Source organism: Acomys minous (genome assembly GCF_964271855.1).
Source record: "Acomys minous genome assembly, chromosome: 9".
NCBI lineage: Eukaryota > Metazoa > Chordata > Mammalia > Rodentia > Muridae > Acomys > Acomys minous.
The window spans coordinates 48,586,374-48,600,286 of record NC_140490.1 but is presented as its reverse complement, the minus strand read 5'-3'; the positions used below and the strand labels follow the sequence as shown (position 1 = coordinate 48,600,286).

Here is a 13,913-nt window from a genome sequence, read left to right as displayed (position 1 = left end):
ATCTGCTGAGCAACCAGAACCCAGCTGCAAAGGCCACAAGGAAAAGTGCAAAGGGCAGCTCAGGCCACGCTTTGAATCATAAACATTATTGCGGGCGGAGCAGGTTGCTGCTGGCTGGTAGGTTTTCGCACCTAATTGGGCTGGGTAGCATGGCCCTCCTGGGGACCATTACTGAGATACAGGTGTGGCTTCTGTGCATAAAAGTTGTGTGTCTGGCAATCTGGGCACACGCCTATCTTCTACAAACTTCTTTATCTATGAAATGTCCTGGGGGGAGTTTATCATTCAAGAGGATTGTATCAATGGTTTTGTGAATTTGCAAGCCTCTCAGGTTGTGTTACGAATGCCTCACTGAGCTTTGAGTCCAGTCTCTATGAGTACTTCAGAACCACAGGGACATAAGAGTAAGGAATGGGCTTTTTAACCTGAAGCTATTTTGCTGCATAGCCCAGAGAAATAATCACCGAGAGAGGCAAGACCAGAAATGCAACACTGGATTCTCTATCTCAAGAAGGAGAACAAACAGATAGTAATCTCCCAGTCCAGAAGAATGTAGGCTGGATGGGGGAGGGGCTGAGCTGGGAAGCAAGAGGGATTCTGGGTCACCAACATTTGAGTGGCTGAAGTTCCGGAATGAAGCCTAAGCACTGGGGCAGTCTAGCAGGATGGAGACTGCCCTCTTAGATAGTAGGGCTGGGTATAAAAGGGAGCCATTCACAGCCACTCGGGCAGCAAGCGGAGAAGCCTAGATCCAGGAACAATTCAGAATCTCTTGTGTGGTGATCTCACCCATCATCAACTGGAAATCATCCACAACAGAGAAGAGCAGAGATGGCCCAGCGTTCCAGCTTCCTCTTGGGCTGCTTGGCTGTTGATTCCTGCACTGGTCTGAGACCCAAGCCTCCCGTTTGAGGCTGAGAAGTATAGTCTGATCTTTGTCTGAAGGTACAGAGGTCATTTGAGAATGGATCCCACGCCAAAGAAATCCTCCTGTCACTCAGTCGTGAGTCCACACAAAACAGGCAGAGTGAGGAGAGGTCAGGACTCGATGACAAAAGAAAACTCACAAGAAGGAAAGAAAAGAGGTCATTTCACAAAAGGTCTTATGGCTAAAGGATATCATCAAGAAGAAGAAAGTTCAGACTTAGACATGAGTGCCAAATGCAGAGAACAAAAGCAAACTGTCTGGATTACAGAATTAGAGCAGGGAGAAAAGAGTTCACACAAGTAACGGGAAACACAAAATGTGCCCCAGAAGATTTCAAAAGGTATATGTGTAAAAACCAAAGAGCGACGGCCAGGTAGGCTAAAGATGCAGACAAGCTAAATTAAAGTGTAAAGAGTAGAACAAAAGCACACACTTTAACATCATAGTAAGAAGTTTTGTTCAGAGGTCACTTGTAAGAACCATCACTGTCCTTGACATGAAGCCCAGTGGGAAGGGAAGAAATGAACATGTGGAAAGTCAGATCAGCGATGTGAGAAACACACTTGGGAAATGTTCCTAAAATGCGTGGAGGGCGGGGGCTGGGGGGGGCAAGGAGGGGGGCAGGGTGGGAACCAGACAGATTATAATGCAAGCAAAGACAAAGCAGGAAGCCAGCACACAAGTATCTGTGGCTCATGACATAATGAAAACGTAAACAAATGGTCATTAAAGACATAACCAAAGAAAACTTTTCCAAAGCGAAGGAGCAAACAGCATTGCAAACAAATAAATAAAGACTTCAATCTATGTAAGTAAATAAGGAAAAATAATGGAAATGGATATATATATATATATGCATACATATGTAAGATAATAGATTAATGGGAACATGACATGTGTTTATTTCCTGAGAAAACTTGAATTTTGAGCTCAGAGAAAGAATGTTGTGAGCAGTCAGCGAGGAAAAAGCACAAATGTGGCTAAGCTGGCAACTAAGATGAAAGCCAAGAGCACTCCAGGCAGCAGAGGAAACAGAGCAAACGTGCGTCTCTGGTGACACACAGCTGAGGAGAAAGGTTATAAATAGCCACATTCCTACTGAGGTATGAAAGCTAAAAACTAAAACTCACAGGTGATCTAAAAGACAAAGAACTTCACAAAAAAATTACTTTGAAACACTTCTCCAATCTAAAAAAAAATTTTAATTGAAAAATATAAGAAAGAGGGAGACGGATTTTTAAAATATTTCTGATATGCAATGAAGCCATACACATAAGAAACAATATGAAAAGTATTCAGGTTATCTAGAAAAAAATTTTAAAACAAGGTTTATATTTTGAACATTACAAAATTCATTCTTTGCTAAACACACACACACACACACACACACACACACACACACACGCATGTACCCCTTGTGGAAAAAAATGGAAATAGCAAGGAGCCGCAGAAGCACAAAGAATGCTAGGTTGACAACACAACAAGTCTGTCAACACTGAAGCTAGGTATTAATTCTCTTCTAAGAAGTAAAAGACTCCCAGATGGAGCCATAAATTAAGAATGGCCTCATGGCTTCTTTGAGAAACACATAAAAGTTAAAAGAAGAAAGATTGGGGCAAAGGGATACCAGGAAACTTCACATTTAAAGGTGACAGTTACAATGTTAATTTAAAATCAGAATTAACTAGCTACAGCATTTAACAGGGGTGAACTTCTTACAGACAAAGGGCGTCTTACAAAGAAAAGCTAATATCTGACCTGCCAAGATGGTGCAGCATGACATATGCTGAGGAAATAAGCCCAGAATCAGAGAAAAGAATGTCTTTGCCATCTGCTTTTAATAATTGGTAATGTAGTCAGATAAAACTTTAACAAGGTTCTAGACAAGGTGACATGATAAACATGGCAGAAATTTGATTTCTGCAAGACTCAGCTTCTGTATAGGAGCTCAGGCAAGACCATCAGAAACTATGCATGGGGACATCTGGGAAAGTTAATGCACCCCAATATGAAATTAATGGCTCCGGCACAGTCCAACACACTAAAGTCAGACATGTTATTACAATAATTTGCATAGTTAAAAGTCTTCAAGACACATGTAAAGTCTTTGTAAGGTTTACAATTTGGAGACTGAGGGAAAAAACAAAACTCTCTCTCTCTCTCTCTCTCTCTCTCTCTCTCTCACACACACACACACACACACACACACACACACACACACACACAAAGAGAGAGAGAGAGACTGACTTAGAGGAAACTATCTTACATAGTTTTAAATTCCTTATAAACATTTAAAACAAAAGAGCAGCTCAAGAAATTAGGAAAGGACTGAGAAATAAAACAGAAACATAAAGTGTACAAAATATGACAGACAAAAATGTACATAGAAAACATTTTGAAAGGTTGAGACTTAAACACATAAAAAATAAAATATGATGGGTAGTTAGGCTTGTGATCCAAGTTAAATTAAAAAGAAGACTGGAAAAACCCCACAAATATTTTTTAAAAAGAATATATGGGCTGGCAAGATGGCTCAGTGGGTAAAGGCACCTGCCACCAAACCTAATGACCAGAGTTGGAGCCAGGGCCCATTTGGTGTAAGGACAGACCTACTCCCACAGGCTGCCCTCTGACCTCCAGATACCTGCAGCGCCATGCATAGTCCCTACCACCTCCACAGTAAATAAATTTTTAAAATGAATGTCATATGCTTGGTGCCATTTTAATAAAGCTTAAAATATAGGTGGCAGATTTTCTAGAAAAAGAGAAGTATTTTATGTTAAATAAAACTATGAACCAGAAAAATTACTACATAAAAACACTTTAGGTATGGTGATACACACCTGTTCTCTAAGCTCTGTGTAGGCTGAGGGAGAAGGATCGTGAGTTCAAAGCTAGGTTGAGCTACTTAGTGAGATCCTATGTCCAAAAATGGAGGAACACTTAGAGAGATGGCTCAGTAAAGTGACAGTCCCTCAAGGATAAGGATATAAATTGTGATCCTTGGCGTAGATGCATGTAAGCACAGAGGCAGAAAAGCAGAGATGGGCTGGTCCCCAAGACTCACTGCCCAGCCAGCCTAGCCTACTTGGTGAGCTCCAGACCAGTGAGAAAGCCTGTCTCAAAAATACCACCACCAGCACCAAACAACAAAATGCAACAGGGATCAGAGAACATCATCCAAAGTTGTCCTCTGGCCTCCAGAGGTGTGTGCACTCCAGCATGCCTGTGAACACATGAACTTGTCCCTACACACAAAGTAACTTACGTACAGCCCAGCAATGATAAGGTGAAAATACAAGCTATTACAGCCAACACTGGGAAAGCGCCAAAGAAGACTAAATGAGAAACGTTCAAAGCCTACAAAAATAAACACAGTGTGAGGGTAAGACCATGCATGGTTGAAAGCTGCTGTGGTATAAGGAGAGGCTATAGGTCTCTCCAAGTGACCATGTGATGATCACTTACCATTGTAGTTTGTCTTTAAGAGGTGCTCCAACATCTGGGAAAACTTGGCTTCTGTTACACACACACACACACACACACACACACACACAGAGAGAGAGAGAGAGAGAGAGAGAGAGAGAGAGAGAGAGAGAGAGAGAGAGAGAGAGAGAGGAGGTGGATAGGCTAAGGATAGTTCAGAAATTTTGGGAAAAGATTATTCTATGGGAAGATCAACAGGTGTTACGAGTTGTTAAAAGCATAGGTAAAATCTGAAATGACAAAGCACAGGCATGAAGCAAGAGGCTGTAAAGCTCACAGGTGCACCTGGCTTCCAGTCCCTCGAGAGAATTGCCATGAAACAAAAGATATGAGGGCAACTGGCTCCACACTGGGCACAGGCACACTGCACCCTTATGCCTGATGTCATAGGCACACTGCGTCCTATGTCCAAGGTCATAGGCACACTGCAGCCTTATGATGTCGGAGGTCATTCATCCAGGCTCACGCTGAGCGTAACCCATGGGAGAAGAAATGAGCTGTAGAACACTATGGATGGGCCTTTAGCTGATCCCAGTAAACCAAAGGGGTGCTAGGGAAACATCAGAAGCAGCATCCTGTGTTGGATTACACAAACCTTTTGAGTATTTATCCACCCAAAACATCATGAGTAAAATTCACAGGGAAAAATATCAATTGGGCAAAAAAGAAAATACATTTAAGACTGGTGCAGTGTTACAACCCCTAAAACAAAGCAAATTCACAAATTATCAGGAAAAGGCATACCTCGTAAGACACTGGTAGCAAAGAACATGAATAGGCAATTTACAAAGGACATGTCAAACAGAGAAACATTAAGGAAATTATCAAATTTAAAAATCACGTCAAAAAGAGCAAACTAAAACAAGGTATAAATGTGTATGTGTGTGCATGTGTATGAGTATATGTGGAGGTCAAAGGTCAATGGCCAGTGTCCTCTTCAATTGCTCTCCACCTTATTTTTACTTTTAAAACCTTTACTTAGGAGAAGGTGGGTCGCATGTGTGCTAAGACATGTGTGCAGAGGTCAGAGGACAACTTGCATGAGTCTGGTCTCTCCTTCCGCCGTGAGGGTCCAGAAAATCAAACTCAGATTGTCAAGCCTGGCAGCAAGCCCCTTTACCTGCTGCGCTGTAGCCAGCCCATATCCTCGTTATATGAGACAGGGTCTCTCACTAAACCCAGAGGTCTCTGCCTCTCTGGAAAGCTGGGATTACAAGTACATGGCTTTTTTTTTAACATGGATGCTGGAGTGAAACTCAGTGCAGAGCAAGCACTTTACCAACTAAGCCAGCTTCAAAAATAAATTTAACAACAGATAGGCAATGTTTTTGTTTGTTTCTGTTCTATAATTTTAATCCAGAGCTCAAATATATGACCATTTCTCTCCATGTACTAGCATGTACCAAAAGCCTTAGAATGCCCCCATTACTGAAGTGAGACAGTTCACTGGGGAAAAGCACTTGCCATGCAAGCTGATGGTTATAATTTGATTGCCGGAATCTATATTAAAAACCCAAATGTTATCCGGGCTCGATGGTGCACGCCTGTAACCCTAGCACTCAGCTAGGCAGAGGCAGGCAGATCTCTGTGAGTTTGAGGTCAGCCTGGTCTACAAAATGAGTCCAGGACAGCTAAGGCTACACAGAAAAACCATGTCTTAAAAAGCAAAACAACAACAGCAACAACAACAACAACCCCCACAAACAAACAAGCAAAGAAAAAACCCAGATGTTGGGATTGAATAAATGGCTCAAAAGCGAAGAGCACTTGCTGCTCTTCCAGAGGATGCAGATTCAGTTCCCAGCACCCATATCACCTCTTACCACACCTGTAATTCCAGCTCCTGGGGATCTGATGGCCTCTTCTGGCCTCCAAGGGCACTGAATACAAGTGGTGCATATATCCTCAGGCATGCATAGGGAAAACAAAAAAAACCCTAAAACACATCTTTAAAAATTGTCATGGTAGCCGGGCGTGGTGGCGCACGCCTTTAATCCCAGCACTCGGGAGGCAGAGGCAGGCGGATCGCTGTGAGTTCGAGGCCAGCCTGGTCTACAAAGTGAGTCCAGGACAGCCAAGGCTACACAGAGAAACTCTGTCTCAAAAAACCAAAACAAAAAACAAAAAACAAAAAACAAAAAACAAAACAAAACAAAAAACCTGTCATGGTGTGCATGTGTAATCCCTTATAATGAGATGAGAGCTAGAGGGAGAAGAGTCAGCCAGAAGCTCATGGGCCAGTTATCTGTGAGCACACAGCATCGCAGAAGCAACAGGAAAGCCCGGCCTCAACAAGGTGGAAGGAGGGAACAGACTCCTAGAAGTGTTCTACATGTGTGTGTGTGAGCGTGCACTCATCATAGCAACACACACGTGCGCACACACACACACACACACACACACACACACACACACACACACACACACTTCTTAAGCCAACAGTTCTCATTCTTGACATTTTCCCACAGGAAATAACCAGAGGTGTTCAAAGATGATGCATGTTCAAGGAACGTCCACCACGGCATTCATAACTACAGCAAAATTAAGTCCTGAACAAATAGAGAACTTGTGCGGCTGATGTAAATCGTGCAGTCTTCACTGAGGGGAACTAAAAGAATACATATCTGTATGCGACACAAACGTGATGGGCTGTAAGAGCACGCTGTGAGGGCTTGAAGATGACAGAGCGTCACACTCAGGTCACATCATGTGGACCAGGGATTGAGGCAGCTCTCCAGTGACACATTTAGGACCATCTCACTTTAAGACCAACTAGAGACAAGAACTCTATCCTCAGCGCCTTGTGTGATTTGTCCTTTGTGATTTTTGTATTCCTAATTTTCCTAAGTGAAAAGTGTGTGTGTGTGTGTGTGTGTGTGTGCACGTGTGTGTTGCTATGATGAGTGAAGCCATAGGCAGTGGGTAGAGTAGACGCTGGAGTCAAGGTAGAATAAATTGCTTATCCTCTGTGAGCTTTGCATTACTTCTTTTTCTTTTCTTTTTTGAAAAAAGGTAAGAGTGTCACTGTGTGGCTAGGCTTGGGTATGTGCATAGCATTGTAGAGCATTTAGCACATTCCCTGAATCATGAGAAGAGTTCTTAAAATCCCAGCATGCATTTTTTGGCAGGCTTTGGTCTTTCACTATTCTGTGAGGGTCTGTGGATCTCTTCGTGTGTGTGTGTGTGTGTGTGTGTGTGTGTGTGTGTGTGTGTGTGTGTGTGTGTGTATTCCAGATGTCAATCTTGCATGTGGTCCTTTCAGTCACTGTCCACTTTGAGACAGGGTCTCACACTGGCCAGAAGTCACCACGTAGGCTAGGCTGGCTGGCCAGGGAGATACAGGGACCCTCTCTCCACCTCCCAAAGGATTATAAGCATGTTCCCTCACACCTGGCTTCCCCACGTGGCCTCTGAGATTCGAACTCAGGTCCTCGTGCTTGCATGGCAAATACTTCACCAACTGAGTTATCTTACCAGCCCTTCCCTGGGGATTTATAGTTTCTACCTGGCCATTAGTGCCAAGGTACCCATTATAGATGGCGATTCTCCCTTTCTCATGTGGGAATTCAATGCAGAGCTGAGGGAACAGGAGACAGAAAAAAGTATCAATAGTCAGAGAGCCCCCAGGGAGAGGCTGTGGCCATGCTTCCTATTTATTGAGGTCTTATTAATACATGCAATTTATAATGCAAAAATATTAACTACAGGTAGATGTCATAGAAGGACTATAGTTAGATAAATAGATGATAGATAAATGATAGATGATAGATAGATAGATAGATAGATAGGTGATAGATAGACAATCTTGATTTTAAACTTTTACAGTAGAATGAACTCAAGGCTTATTTCATGGCCAAATGAAAGCAGAAGTCTCCAAAAGCTATAGGTATGAAGTATTAAACACAATTCCCTCCACACCACACACATACCTGCAAAGATGGAGACCTTCATGTCTGAGGATCCTAGGATCCTGAGAGGCGTGAGCAGCATAGCCAAGCATAGTAGGTCACACTTGTCATCCCTGCAACTTGTGAGTCTAAGGCAGGAGGATTGCCACACCTTCAATGGAAGCCTGGTATTGCGTGGTGAGTTCAAGGCCAGCAATATACAGAGTGAAAAGGTGCGTTGTAAGCAAATAAATAGGGCTAGAGAGATGGCTCAGCGGTTAAGAGCACTTGCTTCTCTTCCAGAGGACCCAAGCTTTGTTTGCAGCACCCACATGGTGCCTCATAACTACCTGTAATTCCAGTTTCCTGAGAATTACCCTCTTCTGGTCCCCATGTGCACTGCATGCAGGTGGTACTCAATTGTGCCAGCAAAACATACACCTCTCTCTCTCTCTCTCTCTCTCTCTCTCTCTCTCTCTCTCTCTCTCTCTCTCTCTCTGTTAAAATCAGGAGGAAAAGAGGGAGGAGGAGAAAAACAACAGACAACACAAAGGCTTTTAACAGAGACCCTGTGAATACTGTTAAGCCAGGCCAGGTCCAAAGAGGTGACTAATAGAGAAGAAGGTGACTTAAGAGCACATGGGCTGCTGATAACCAATTGCCTGATCCAGGACCTAAGAATGGCTTTCCAGCTAGGCGAGCAAGGTTTAGATCAGTGTTTCTCAACCTATGAGTCAGGACCCCCTTGGGGGGGGTCACATATCACATGTCCTGCATATTGGATATTTGCATCATGGTTTATAACAGTAGCGACAAGACAATTTTTTTGGTTGGTGTCACCACAACATGAGGAACTGTAGCAGAGGATGGCAGCATTAGAAGGGTGAAAAACACTAGTGTAGAGGCTAGCTGGGCAATGAAAATGGGCTCCATAGGAAGGAGGTGGGTGTGCCGAGGCCACACGGTGTTGGGATTTGCCTAGCTCCTGTGAGCCCCCGAGCCCTCATCCTCTGCACCAAATCAAAACAAGCCACGAAGGGTTTTGGCACGCCCCAGCTAAGGACTCCCAGCGTTTACCCAGCCCACTGACCAGCCCTGTAAGCATTCCAGCAGGAGTATTAGCAGTGACTCATCCGGACCTGAGGCTCCACTATAAAGGGTGACCACCTCAGCTTCTAACAATAGTTGTTTTATTTTTAACTTCAAAGCTGGCCCTTGTATCCCAGAACAAACAGAAGAGAATTACAAGAGTAAATGCTTCCATGCATTTCTAACTGTTTCCAGACATCCAGGAGACGCCCTCTGCTTTTCCTTCATCCTTGTTATTTAGGTGCATCTCTCCATGTAGAAAGTGACAAATGAGCAGGGGTCACAAAGCAGCACCTTCTCGGGGACCCGAGGTCATTAGATGCCATTAGAAGCTGCCTGATGCTGCATGCACAGCAGAGCTACTGCTGCACCATGGGTCACCTGGGAATGCTTCTGACTTGAAGCCGAGCCTGCAGCTTTCACATACACCAGAGCCTTAAAGCCTAGACAGTGCCAGGAGCCAGCTTAGCATGAGCTATGGAGGGCTGACAGCAGCCCAGTCTGGAATGAGGGGAGGGCTTTGCATATGCAAAAGAGAAATGATCCTAAATGGGACATAGTCATGTGCTATAAAGGCGAGTTCAAGGAATTAAACAAATAATGATTTGATAGCATGAAAAGAAGATGCTCTATGCAAAAAAAAAAAAAAAAAAAAAAAAGCCACATGAGAATAACAGAATCAGCAGCAAATGACAACAACATGGAGCCGTTGGACAAATGGCCTTGATTCCAGGCACAATGGTTTTGAATTCTGGTCCTTACTACTCACAAGCTGAGTAACTATGGGCAAGTCATCTGCACACTGTCTCTCTGTTGTTTGAATCTGTAGAACATTACTAGTATTAGCACAGAGTTACTAGGCCAATTTAATTGTGCACACACTCAGTGCATAATTATTGTACTTCCAGATATACAAGGGCTAGATCCAAACACTGAAGAGTGTGGGGACAAATAAGTACCTGTATATGCAGTAAAGAAAAATGCAGCTGGTAGAAAGGGTGGAATGATGCACATTGGCCGAGGATGTTATGTTAGAGTAAGGCAAAGATGCTGCGGTAGGAGCTTCATCCATTAAGTGGGATATTTATAAAGACTTTATCTTAGAACTCGGGAAAGCATGTGCTGCTGGCGCTGGTGGTGCTGATGTCTGGATGCTGATGTTGGTGGTGCTGACTGAGGTGATGGTAATAGTAATGGTGCTGATAATGATTGATGGTGGAGGTGATGGTGGTGGTGGTGGTGGTTGTGGTGGTGGTGCTGCTGCTGCTAATAGTGGGTGTGGTGGTGGTGGTGGTAGTGCTGCTGCTGCTGCTGATAGCGGTAGTGGTAGTGGTGGAGGTAACAGGGGTAATGGTGGTGATAGTGGGGACAGTGGTGATGGTGGTGGTGGTGGGGACAGTGGTGACAGTGGTGATGGTGGGGGTGGTGGGGACAGTGGTAACAGTGGTGGTAGAGACAGTGGTGATGGTAGGGACAGTGGTGACGGTGGTGGTGGTGGGGTGGTTGTGACAGTGTTGACAGTGGTGGTGGTGGTGGTGGGGACAGTGGTGACGGTGGTGATGGAGACAGTGGTAACGGTGGTGGTGGTGGTGGAGAGGGGGGGACAGTGGTGACAGTGTTGACGGTGGTGGTGGTGGGGACAGTGGTAACAGTGGTGGTGGTGGTGGAGACAGTGGTGATGGTAGAAACAGTGGTGATGGTGGTTATTGTGGTGATGGTAGGGACAGTGGTGACAGTGTTGACGGTGGTGGTGGTGGAGGAGACAGTGGCAATGGTAGGGACAGTGGTGATAGTAGTGGAGATTCTGATGGTGATGCGTTGATGGACTTGTTATGATAACCTAACAAGCAAATAATACAAGAGACTGAGAAGAGGTGTGGCCCATTTTAACTAAAGCAGTGAGTGACATGATCAGTACTGAGCCCATGAGCAGTGATTAGGACCCTAATTTTCATTTATTAAAGCTTGCAGCTCTATTTTTAGATACAGCCTTCAATCTACCATCATTCAAGAAAAGCTTCTCTCCAAATATTCTATTTCAGGAATGAATGTAATCTTTTTTTTTTTAAGATAAAAATATTCCGTGTGCATGAGTTCCTTTTTACCCAGCCATCTTTCTGTTGGTTTGCAGCCTGCCAGCCAAGTACATGTGATATTTTAGAGACTTTCTGTGCAGGGCACTTAGAAATCACATATGAACATTGAAATGGTAGAAATAGCTGGTAGCTTTTATTTCCATAGATGCTCTCAAAACAGCGGGATATGAATTTTAATGGAAGCCTCTCTAAGCTTCCAGCTTTTTCTTACCTGTCTTTGGGTGAAAAGTGAGCTGTTTAGTTACATCTATGTATGCTCACAGTGTGACCGTTTTGCTGGGACTTACTTCCTTGTGGCTTAATACTGGCTTCTTGAGATTCCTCTGAATTGCTAGGTACAGATTACTCACCGCTGGTATTGGATAGTATTCTATCATTTGGTTGTATAGCATCATTTGCTTTCTAATATGTTTCCTTATTTATTTTGTGTAGATGTATGTGGATGCGTGGATGCTGCGGCACAGATGACAGCTTGTGGCAACAAGTTCTTTCCTTCTCCCTCTGTGGGTCCTGGAGACTGAACACATGTCAAGTGCCCTTACTTGCTATCTTGGGGTATATGCTATCTTGGGGTACACAATTTGTTTACTTTAGTCTATTTTGTAAACACTCATGTGGTTTGGGTCTGAGATTTTAAATCATTAGCATAGTTAAGACTGTGATGAACACCTTACATGGTTCATAGCACACATGCACGATGCCTTCCCAAAGGAAAAACCTACAGGGAAAACCATATAATTAAAATATGTATGCGCACATTTATTTTTTCTTGATAAGGACCATTTTCCTAAATAATTATACCAATGAACACCTTTCTAGAAGCAAGGTGACATAAAATGCCTCAAACTTTTTGTTTGTTCATTTGTTTGTTTTGAGGCAGGGTTTTTCTGTGTAGCCTTGGCTGCTCTGGATTTGCTTTGTAGACCAGGGCGGCCACCTGCCTCTGCCTCCCCACGTGCTGGGATTACAGGCATGTGCCACTGCACCTGGCTACTTTCCTTCCTTTTTAAATTATTGTTTTATGTGTTTGTCTGTTTTGGATTTTTGAGACAGTGTTTCACTATGCAGCCTAGACTTCTTGCCTCTTCTTTCCAGATATGGGGTTGTAGGTGTGGCCTATCACCCCCTTTACCATGCCAAAGGATCATTTTTCAAATAGAGATCTGTTTTTTTTTTTTTTCTGAAAATTACAGACCTCAAATAACTCATGGACCAGTTGGGCCAATAGTTCAGTCAATTCACGTAGGCAGCACAGAGGCTCTTGTGCTCACAGATAAGCATTAGGGGGACCAGGGTGGTTAACACACAGCCTGTCTCTTCAAAGCGAGAGATATATAACCTATTTTCTGCCCAGGAGGCTGGAAGCCTATGTGGTTAATAGCCTGGTGACCTTTGTAATATCTGTGTGGCCAGGCTGCGCTGGATCCTCCCTCAGACCCTTATCTCGAGCATGTTTGCCTCCGTCAATCTACAGCCCTATCTTTTCAGAAGCTGTTGCTTGCACTTTATAAAGAGTTTCAATGTAGTCATGTCTTAGGCTTTGTTGTGCACACAGGATTGAGTTCATTATCACCAGGAAATTATTTTTCCAAATTGCACTGTGCTTAAATATGCCTAAAATAAACTGCTGGAGGGCAGACTCTTGAAGTTTGGAGCCATATCAGCTACCGAGTTGTGCTGAGCTGAACGGCCTTATGCTTCTCGGGGACCAATATTTGCTGGCCACAGTGTTTACAGAGATGCCTGCAGATTTAGTCCTTGCAGATGGGTACCCAGGGCTCAAGCAAACCAGTCTTGCCAATCAAAGAAAACTGCAGAGGTCACCTGACGTTAGCCAATAGCCTCCACACCACACGCACCACGTGCACATGCATCTATGCACATACCTAAACTACATGCGCACAAAATGTATGCATGTACACTACGCATGGGGTTAGTCACTCCAGGCAATAGGAAATTCATTTCTGCTGATTTTGTAGCATATCAGAACAAGTTGCAAGCAGACAAAACCATCACAAGAATGACAAGAACTAATCACATGCTGTTGGCTAGAGAAAGGAAGGTGAAGCTGCTTAAAGTAAAAGAAAAAATACTGTGAGGCTCCCTGAATTGATTGGGATGGTGCAGGTGCAATCTAGGCATTTCCCCAACCTTCCACTTGTATTTATTTCTTAGAACTTCTCTAACTTGACTTGCCAAACAATAATCATCTGGACAGGGGATGGAGACGGCTCACAGGGTAAGAGTGTTTGCTGAGCAAGTGTGAGCACTTGAGCTGAGGTCCTCAGCACCCATATAAAAAGCCAGATGTGGTCCTCTGCACACGTGTAAGCAGTGTACATCAGGAAGTCAGTGCAGGATACCTGGCAGTCTTCTCTGGCTTCTGAGAACCCACATAAACACCTGTGAACACACACACACACACAC

General features: G+C 43.8%; 1 protein-coding gene across 23 annotated transcripts in view; it reads right to left on the bottom strand.

Moving 5' to 3' along the window:
* The window catches only part of ATXN1 (ataxin 1), a 422,279-nt gene that overhangs the window by 262,314 nt on the left and 146,052 nt on the right, over window positions 1-13,913 (bottom strand). For 2 of the 23 annotated variants that reach the window (XM_084796974.1, XM_084796973.1), the window contains one exon: window positions 4,397-4,447. The exons of the other annotated variants lie outside the window; for them this stretch is intronic. The gene's annotated coding sequence lies outside the window, so the exon portion shown is untranslated. Of the gene's footprint in view, window positions 1-4,396; window positions 4,448-13,913 lie in introns of those variants that run through there. 23 annotated transcript variants of the gene reach the window in all.